This window comes from Pan troglodytes, chromosome 14, assembly GCF_028858775.2.
Source record: "Pan troglodytes isolate AG18354 chromosome 14, NHGRI_mPanTro3-v2.0_pri, whole genome shotgun sequence".
Lineage (NCBI taxonomy): Eukaryota > Metazoa > Chordata > Mammalia > Primates > Hominidae > Pan > Pan troglodytes.
The window spans coordinates 104,700,563-104,711,017 of NC_072412.2; positions in this window are offsets into that span (position 1 = coordinate 104,700,563).

Sequence of the window (10,455 nt, forward strand, 5' to 3'; positions counted from 1 at the left end):
GTTGTAGGGTTTTATATTATTTTTTCTTTTCTTTTTTTTAAGAGCTATATGATTACAGTAGAGTGTATGTGTGTGTGTGTAGTCTAAAGAACAAAATTTCAACAAATGGTTTTAAAGATCTAATTGGCTTCTATTAGCAATGCATGAACCAGGCAGCCTTCTGACTACAAAATAGACAGGAGCTCTGTGGGAATGGAAGAACAGCTGGGTTTTGTTAAGGTAACTTAAACAGGAACAAGGGAAAAGCATAGTGCCGAAAGCACATTGGGTAACTTCAGGTTACTCTCCTTTATGGGTTAAAGCAGAGGGGGCTGCCTTAGCTGGCTCAGGCTGACTGGGCCCCGTTTGACTGGTTGCTGTGAATCTCCTGGTTTTTGGAAAACTGGCCCTTTTGGGGATTTTCCTGTTTTTTAAAGTCTCTGTTTAGTTACGTGGCACTTAACACAGTGGCTTCATTTTAGTTTGGTCTGTTGGGGCCTAGTTCAGGAGCTCAGTCCAAGACAATGACCTACCATAAATTTTATTTAAATATATGTATATCTGGAAAGTGAAGAATTCCCCAAACCTACCAATTTTATCCATATCTCTACCACTCCTAAATTCTGTACTTGCTTGCTGATTCAGTATATTCTAGAATTGGCAGATTTTCATTTAGGAAGCAGAGAACAACACACAATGTGCCAACAGTAGTCACTGGCAATGTCTAACCAAGCACAGGTTCTGACAGACAAGGCGGCATGGAAACGTGAACTAAGCCCAGGAAGATAGACCCAGCAACCCAGAGTGGAGCCTCTTCTTCCTGGTGAAGTGTTGTTGATCACAAATGGGACATTCCTAGTGTTAAAGTTTCAGCAGAAACTTGGTCCCTACTGTTCTGGGTTGAATTGTAGTCCCCCAAAAGATATATTGAAGTTCCAAACCCAGTACCTGTGAATGTGGCCTTATTGGAAATAGGTCTTTGCACATGTAACCAACTTAAGGTGAGGTCCTACTGGAATAGATGGGCCCTAATTCAATATGAATGGTTTGTTTGTTTGTTTGTTTGTTTTGATGGAGCCTCACTCTGTTGCCCAGGCTGGAGTGCTGTGGTGCAGTCTCAGCTCACTGCAGCCTCTGCCTCCCAGGAGGCTGGGATTACAGGCACCTGTCACGACACCTTGCTAATTTTTTGTATTTTTAGTAGAGAAGGGGTTTCGCCATGTTGGCCAGGCTGAGGTCAGTTCGAACTCCTGACCTCAGGTGATCCGCCCATCTCAGCCTCCCAAAGTGCTGGGATTACAGGCGTGAGCCACCACACCCAGCCTGAATGGTGTCTTTATAAGAAGAGACACAAATACATACACAAAGGAAAAATACTATGTGACAACAAAGGTAAGAAGGAGAATACCGCACACCTGCAAGCCACAGAACAGCAAGGATCACTGGGAACCACCAGAAGCTGGAAGAGGCAAGGAAGGATTCTTCCCTAAAGTCATCAGAGGGAGCACGGCCTGCTGACACCTTGACTTCAGACTTCTAGCCTCTAGAACAGTGACAGAAGAAGTTCTGTTGTTTTAAGTTTGTGGAACTTTTACAGCAGTCCTGTGAAACCAACATGCTGGCCAAAGGCTATTTTAAGATTTCCACCAGAGTGGGCCTGGAATTGTGTGAATTCTTTTGGCATCACTATTTCCTGGAGAGCAGTCATACCTACAGAGGGGCAGAGCATCAGCCCAAAAGAGGGTGCTACCTGGCTACCTGGGATGAGGCTGACCTCTGGCTGGACTGGGTGGATGGTGTCTCAGGTACGGTAGAAGATACATCCACCTACATTAGCTTGATGGAGTAACCTCATCTTTGTTTTTCCAAACTATAGGAAGAAAGCTTTTCTTTCTGTTGAAAATTATACTAGTAGGTAATGGAGATGAAATATAATTGCAGCCAGTTCTGAAATTTGCATATAAATGACTGTACTACACCCAAATTTATAATTCAAGCATTACTCATGTTTAATGATAACCTCTTACTACATCATTTCCTTGTTAAGTTTGCTTTAGGATTTGTATTGTCTTAATAACATATAATTAGTTTAAAATCTTTTCTGGATATATCTTGAAAGAGCATATCTGTTTTTAGCAAAAATAACAAGTGACCCATAAAAAGGAGGCACTCCTGTGCACTGTCACAGGGAAGTGTGAAAGGGGACTTTCGTTCTTTATTTTATCCTTGCACTGATTGAATTTTATTTATTTATTTATTTTGAGACAGATTCTTGCTCTGTTGTCCAGGAAGGAGAGCAGTGGTGCCATCATAGCTCGCTGCAGCCTTGAACTCCTGGGCTCAAGCAATCCTCCCACCTCACCCTCCCAAGTAGCTCAGAGTACAGGTGCATGCCACCATGCCCACCTAATTTTTTTTACTATTTGTTGATACAGTGTCTCACTATGTTGCCCAGGCTGGTATCAAACTTCTGAGCTCAAGTGATCCTCCTACCTTGACCTCCCAAAGTTCTAGGATTATAGGTGTGAGCCACCGTGCCCGGCCTGACTGAATTTTTTTAATGAACATTCGCTACCTTTATACTTCATTTATTAGGTTGGTGCAAAAGTAATTGCGTCTTTTATTTCAGTGGCAAAAACTGCAATTACTTTTGCACCAACCTAAAAACGCTTTATTTTATTTTATTTTATTTTATTTTATTTTACAAATTTGTTTTTTTTTTTTTTTTTTGAAATTAATCAACTCATGCTTAGAAGTAGGCTCTTGTTTATTCCACTAGGTAACATAAGTAGAAAACACATCTCTTCAAGACAGAGCATCTGGGAAAGGTATTACAATTAATCTAACACATGTTTCCAGATACCACTTAGGGTTCATGTTACTGGAAGAATGTAATCCCCTCTTTCACTTCTGTCTTACTTAGGAGACATTCTTAGAGGAAATGGAATATGAGGTCTTTAAGAGATAGCTGAGACGAGGGCATGTCACATTTTATTATGTGTATAAGTCACCTGTGGATCTTGTTAAAATACAATTCTGATTGAGATGGTCAGGTGTGGTGCCCAAGATCCTACAGGGCTAACAAATTCCAGGTGATGTCAAGCTCCTAAATCAGATGCTGCTCACCTACAGACCACACCTGGAGTAGCAGACCGTTTGACTTCACTGCAGGCTCTTGAAGATTCTCCAGCTGACTTTCAAAATTTAAGCAGGAAGGCGGCCAAACAATAGGAAAACGGGCAAAACTCATGACCAAACAATTCACAGAAAAGATATAAAATGGCTGGCAAACATATGAAAAGGTGTTTGACCTCATTTATGATGTAAGAAATGCAAATGAAAACTACACTGATATACAATTTCTCACCAAATTGGAAAAATTATAAGGTATCACACTTTATGTGGAAAGGCTATTGGGAAACAGGCACTGTCACACATCGCTGGTAGAGATGCAAGGTGACACAACTGCTATGCAGTGGAATATGGCAATATCTGACAACACAATGTATGCATTTGCTGTTTGTGCCAGCAATCCCACTACTAGGAATTTTCTGTGAAAATACACCTTAAAAAGAAAATATTATGCACCGAGTTATTCATTGAAGCATTATTTATAATGGCAAAATATTGGAAAATATCTAAATACCCGAATATTGGAGATAGAGCAAATGTGGTGCATGCACACAAAGATATTATTCAACTGAGAAAATAAATGAGAAAGATACCTATTAATATATGTGAAATGATTGTCAGGATATGTTGTTTTAAAAAGCAAAAAAAAAAAAAAAAAAAAGCAACTGAACTATGCTGTCTTTAGGTAAAAAATAAGGGAAAGTATGCTAGTATCTGCTTATTTCTACGAAACTCCCCCAACCCACACAGGAAGGATAGCTAGAGATTACTAAGTTTGTCACCTTCAAACATTAGGTGGGAACAAAGCAGAAAGAAGAGGAGGAATGGGGAACACAGGTTGAGTGATATTTCTCTGAATACAATTTTCTGTACAGTTCTTTTTGATGTTAATGTTTTACATATTCAAAAAAATAATAAGGCAGAACATAAAATTAACAAGAATAAAGAAAACTCGGCCGGGCGCGGTGGCTCACGCCTGTAATCCTAGCACTTTGGGAGGCCGAGGCAGGTGGATCACCTGAGGTCAGGAGTTCAAGACCATCCTGGCCAACATGGTGAAACCCTGCCTCTACTAAAAATACAAAAATTAGCTGGGCATGGTGGCACACACCTGTAATCCCAGCTACTTGAGAGGCTGAAGCAGGAGAATCACTTTAACCCAGAAGGCGGAGCTTGCAGTGAACCCAGATCGCGCCACTGCACTCCAGCCTGGCGACAGACAAAGACTCCGTCTCAAGAAAAAAAAAAGAAAGAAAACTCTAAAATGGAATACAAATAAACACATGGACAGACCTATATAATCATAATGTAACCACACTGAAGTCAAAACATTTTTTAAAGAACAAACCCCAGTAACTTTGAACAAAGCATATGAACTATATGCCATTAGATCTTTAACCTAAAGAACTCTAAACAGTATTGAACTCTGGTAAGCTGGCTGTTTTTGTTTGTTTGTTTGATAGATTTGCAGATGTATGGACTAGACATTCTGAAATGAATTTCTGTATATTTCAAGATTGAGAAAATAAGTAATATATTCTTCGTAATGGGAAGTGGGTTTCTCACTGTCAGAGAAAGGATTTAAAAATATGGAAGGAAGAAGGAAAGAATAAACCCTGTGGTGTTGGATTGGCTCTGGGGATATCAGCATAAACTCATGAGTTTTAATAGATAGATGACAGAGAGAGAGAGAAAGAGAGAGAGATAGGTCCATACATATCACATCAGTGGTATGCCACTGGCCTGTACCAGCTCAGTTTTCAAGAATTTTGCAGCAGGCTGGCCAGGCGCAGTGGCTAACGCCTATAACCCCAGCACTTTGGGAGGCTGAGGCGGGCAGGTCAAGAGATCGAGACCATCCTGGCTAACACGGTGAAACCCCATCTCTACTAAAAAAATATGAAAAGTTAGCCGGGCGTGGCGGTGTGCGCCTGCAGTCCCAGCTACTCGGGAGGCTGAGATAGGAGAATGGTGTGAACCCGGGAGGCGGAGCTTGCAGTGAGCCAAGATCGCCCCACTGCATTCCAACCTGGGCGACAGAGTGACACTCCTCTCAAAAAAAAATAATTAAATAAAATAAGAATTCTGCAGCAGGCTGATATTAAACTGACTTTTAGATTGACAAGGATGGGAGTATTATCACCAAGGAAATTGGTAAATGCTACAAATCAGGGACTTTTTTTCCCCCAGAGAGCCAACTGTTGAACATTCATCAGCACACTACTGTGTGTGTATGTGTGTGTGTACATACATGTATTTTCTAGTTCCATCCACTAAAATGTCCTACAAGCAGTCACTTTCATAGTAATGAGTACATCTAGCACTTAGAACTTGCTTTCCAAGTAGCAATCTCCAATAAAAGGAGCCAAGGCTTCCCAAACAAAGAGTTGATTTCAGAACTGGGGTGGGGAAAGTTCAAGACAATCCTGCAACATCTTAGCCAAACATGCTAGAACACAGCCTGGGCAGGTGTCCTGACTGTGCTAAGTCCAGTGCTTCCCAGAATGCATGGCCCTGCCCACTGACTCCCCAGAGGGCTTTTGTACGCTCTCAGTGAAGCTGAAGCCCATCATGACCCAGAGACTCTGTTTAGCTTGTTCGCTCCTGGGACCCTCCACCTAAGAGTGCCAATATTGCCGTACACAGCTCAGTGTGTGCTCCCTACTTCATTTTTAGAATAATCACCATTAAGTTACATGTATATGTAAATAGTTCTTGACAAAATAAAATATTTAATTGAGAAAATTCAACAAACAGGTTAAAATCAGAGTGGGGCAGCTAAAGAAAGAACTAGTAAAAATAAAAGACAGATCAGAAGGAATAATGCATGGGTAGATGCAGAGGTTCACCACCTAGGTCCCCCTGCAAGGAAAAGCTTGTTGCCCAGGAAGTAAAAAGGACAGCCTCGACTGCCAGCTCCATCAGGGTCTGCCTCTGCTTCTGCTGCAGAAAGCACCTCACCAGTAATCACATACTTGCCAGGGAAGCTCACACTGAGTGAAGGAATAAAGTAGGAGCTGGAAGTTGTGGCGGTTTCGGGCTGATGTGGGAAAACTCTGATAGACGATATTGATTCCAAAGCTCTCTGGTTGGTGGGCAAGTGTTTTGTCAAGCCTGCATCACTGTTCAACTTCTCTCTCTGCACACACCTGGATCCGCCTCTTTCCTTTCACAGGTGTTGATTCCTAATAAACATCACCCCAAAGTTGCATCCCAAACTTCATCTCAGCATCTGTTTACAGAGAACCCAGTCTGCAACAATCCAGAATGCAGGACAGAGAATCAGATGGAAGATATAAGGAAAGAGTTGAAAGAAATGGAGGAAAAGTGAAAAAAATCTAACATGAAATAGTAAGAGAGAGAAATAAGAGGAAATCCATACATACCTAGATGCATCATAATGAATCTGCAGAACCAAAGAGAAGCTCATGAATGTAAAGACAGACTGCTCACAAAGATAAATGACAGACAGCTCAACATCAGTGAAAGCTAGAAAACAATGGAATAGGCCAGGCGCAGTGGCTCATGCCTGTAATCCCAGCACTTTGGGAGGCTGAGGTGGGTGGATCACCTGAGGGTCAGGAGTTTGAGACCAGCCTGGCCAACATGATGAAACCCCGTCTCTACTAAAAATACAAAAATTAGCCGGGCGTGGTGGCAGATGCCTGTAATCCCAGGTACTCAGAAGGCTGAGGCACGACAATTGCTTGAACCTGGGAGGCAGAGGTTGCCGTGAGCCAAAATTGTACCACTGCCCTCCAGCCTGGACAACAGAGCGAGACTGTCTTAAAAAAAAAAAAAAAAAGAAAAGAAAAAAGAAAAAGAAAACAGTGCACAACACCAATGTGCAGACAGATAATACCTGCCAACCAAGAATGTTATGCTGAGTAAAACTACCTCTCAAGAATGAAGGCAAAATAAAGATATTTTCAGAAAAAAATTTTTGCTATCAAAGAGAGGTCACAAAATAACTTTTAAAGAACGCACCTTAGTGAAAATTCCTAGAAAGATGCAAACTGTCAACTTGGTATGTAGGAGAAATAGAAAATCTGAATAGGCCTTTAACAGGTAGTGATTGCATTAATATTGCAAAACTTTCCACAAAGACCTAACATGGTCTTGTTTATAGAAAAGCCTAAGGAATCCACAAAAAGACTACTAAAGCTAATAAACAAGTTCAGCAAGGTTGTAAGATACAAGACTAATATGCAAAAATCAACTTTATTTTTATACACTAGCAAAGAATAATCTAAAAAATGGAATTAGAAAAACAGCTGTTTATAATAGCATCAAAAAGAATAAAATACTTGGGACTAAATTTAACAAAATAAATTCAACATTGTACACTGAAAACCACAAAACATAGTTGAAAGAAATTAAATAAAACCTAAATAAGTAAAAGACACGCTGTAATATTGGATTGCAAGACTTAATATTATTAAGATGACAATACTCCCCAAATTGACATATAAATTCAACATAATCCCTATTAAAATCCCAGTTGTCTTTTTTTGCTGCTGATGAGCTGATCCTAAAATTCATGTGGAGATGCAAGGAACTCAAAATACCCAACAGCATCCTGAAAATAAGAATAAAGTTGGCCAGGCGCAGTGGTTTGCACCTGTAATCCCAGCACTTGGGAGGCTGAGGCAGGAGGATCATCTGAGGCCAGGAGTTTGAGACCAGCCCAAGCAACATAGTGAGAACTTGTCTTCATTTTTAAAAAATAAAAATTTGCGCCAGGTGCAGTGGCTCACGCCTGTAATCCCAGCACTTTGGGAGGCCGAAGTGGGCGGATCAGAGGTCAGGAGATCGAGCCCATCCTGGCTAACATGGTGAAACCCCATCTCTGCTAAAAATACAAAAAGTTAGCTGGGCGTAGTGGTGGGTGCCTGTAGTCCCAGCTGCTCTGGAGGCTGAGGCAGGAGAATGGCATGAACCCGGGAGGCGGAGCTTGCAGTGAGCTGAGATAGTGCCACTCTGCACTCCAGCCTGGGCAACAGAGCGAGACTCCGTCTCAAAGAAAAAAAAATTAAAAATTAGAAAAAATAAAAGCACAATTGGAGGACTCAGCCAGGCGTGGTGGCTCACACCTGTAATCCCAGTAATTTTGGAGGCCAAAGCGGGTGAATGGCTTGAGCTCAGGAGTTCAAGACCAGTGTGGGCAACATGGCAAAACTCTGTTTCTACAAAAAAAAGACAAAAAAAATTAGCTGGGCGTGGTGGCACATGCCTGCAGTCCCAGTTACTTGGGGGACTGATGTGGGAGGATCACTTGAGTCCAGGAGGTCGAGGCTGCAGTTTGCCATTAGGGGACTCAAACTTCCTTCCCTATGTCACAACTTGGTACAAAGTTACAATAAACTAAACTGTGTAGTATTCACATAAGGATAGAAATACAGATAAATAGAATATATAATTCATAGTCCGGGACTAAACCGGTACGTTTTGGGCAACAGTGCTAAGACCATTCAGTGGGGAAAGAATAGTCTTTTTCAACAAATGGTGCTGGGACAACTTGGTATCCACGTGGAAAAAGAATTAAATTGAGGCTGGCCATGGTGGCTCATGCCTGTAATCCCAGCACTTTGGGAGGCAAGGTGAGAGGATTGCTTGAGCCCAGGAGTTCGAGGCCAGCCTGGGCAGTGTAGTGAGACCTCATCTCTACAAAAAATAAAAATAAATTAGTCAGGCATGGTAGCATATGTCTGTAGTCCCAGCCACTTGGGAGGATCAGATGAGAGGATCACTTGAGCCCAGGAGGTTAAGGTTGCAATGAGCTAAGATCGTGCCACTGTACTCCAGCCTGGGTGACAGAGTGAGACCTGTCTCCAGAAAACAAACATACAAAAACAGTTAAATTGAGCATTACCTCACCCCATATACAAAAATTAATTCAAAATAAATCAAATAGCTAAAACCATGAAACACTTAGAAGAAAACAGAAGTATATAACTCTGCGACCTTGGATTAAGCAATGTTTTCTTAGACATGACACCAAAAGCACATGAAACCAAAGAAAATAGATAAATGGGGCATCATTAGAATTAAAACTTTTGTGCTACAAAGGATACTATCAAGAAAGTGAGAATGGCCGGGTGCGGTGACTCATGCCTATAATCCCAGCACTTTGGGAGGCCGAGGCAGGCAGATCACCTGAGGTCAGGAGTTCGAGACCAGCCTGGCTAACATGGTGAAACCCTGTTTCTACTAAAAATACAAAAAATTAGCCAGGCGTGGTAGCATGCAACTGTAATCCCAGCTACTCAGGAGGCTGAGGCAGGAGAATCACTTGAACCTGGGAAGCAGAGGTTGCAGTGAGCCGAGATTATGCCATCACACTCCAGCCTGGGCAACAGAGCGAGACTCTATCTCCAAAAAAAAAAAAAAAAAAAAAAAAGTGGTGGACTCATGCAATGGAATATTATTCAGCTATAAAAAGGGGTGTGTATTGATTTATGCCATAACATGTATGAACTTTAAAAACGTTAAGTGAAAGCAGCCAAACACAAAAAGCCACTTATTGTATGACTGTATTTACATAAATGTCCAGATTAAACAAATCCATAAAGACAGAGAGTAGGTTTGTAGTTGTCAGAGGCTGGAGGGCGGGAAACGTAGGAAATATCTGCTAATAGGCATGGGGTTTCTTAGTGGCGTGAAGAAAATGACTGCAAAAGAGTGAACAGTGTGGCTCGTTTCATTTCTCTATCTATAATGTATAATCCAGAACACCATTAATACTCACAGTAGCAATGTATACTACAAACCCTAAGCCTGCCATGTCATCATTTCTTTTTTATTTTATTTTTATGTATGTATGTATGTATGTATGTATGTATGTATGTATGTATGTATGTATTTTGAGACAGAGTCTCACTCTGTCACCCAGGCTGGAGTGCAGTGGCACAATCTTGGCTCACTGCAGCCTCTGCCTTCAGGGTTCAAGCAATTCTCCTGCCTCAGCCTTCTGAGTAGCTGGGATTACAGGCACCCACCACCACACTTAGCTAATTTTTGTATTTTTAGTAGAGACAGAGTTTCACCATGTTGGCCAGGCTGGTCTCGAACTCCTGACCTCAAGTGATCCGCCCTCCTCGGCCTCTCAAAGTGCTGGAATTACAGGCGTGAGCCACGGCGCCCGGCCATGTCATCATTTCATAAAAGATTTGGTAACTGATGTTGAGTGAAAATTATCTTCAACGCCATTAAATATCAACAATCTCTTCTTATTGCTGTAGTACATACAATCACATAATGATCAGACATAATAACAGTGAATGCATAATGATAAAAATAATAGCTTAGTTTATAAAGCACTGTTATGTAAATGACTTTTACCTT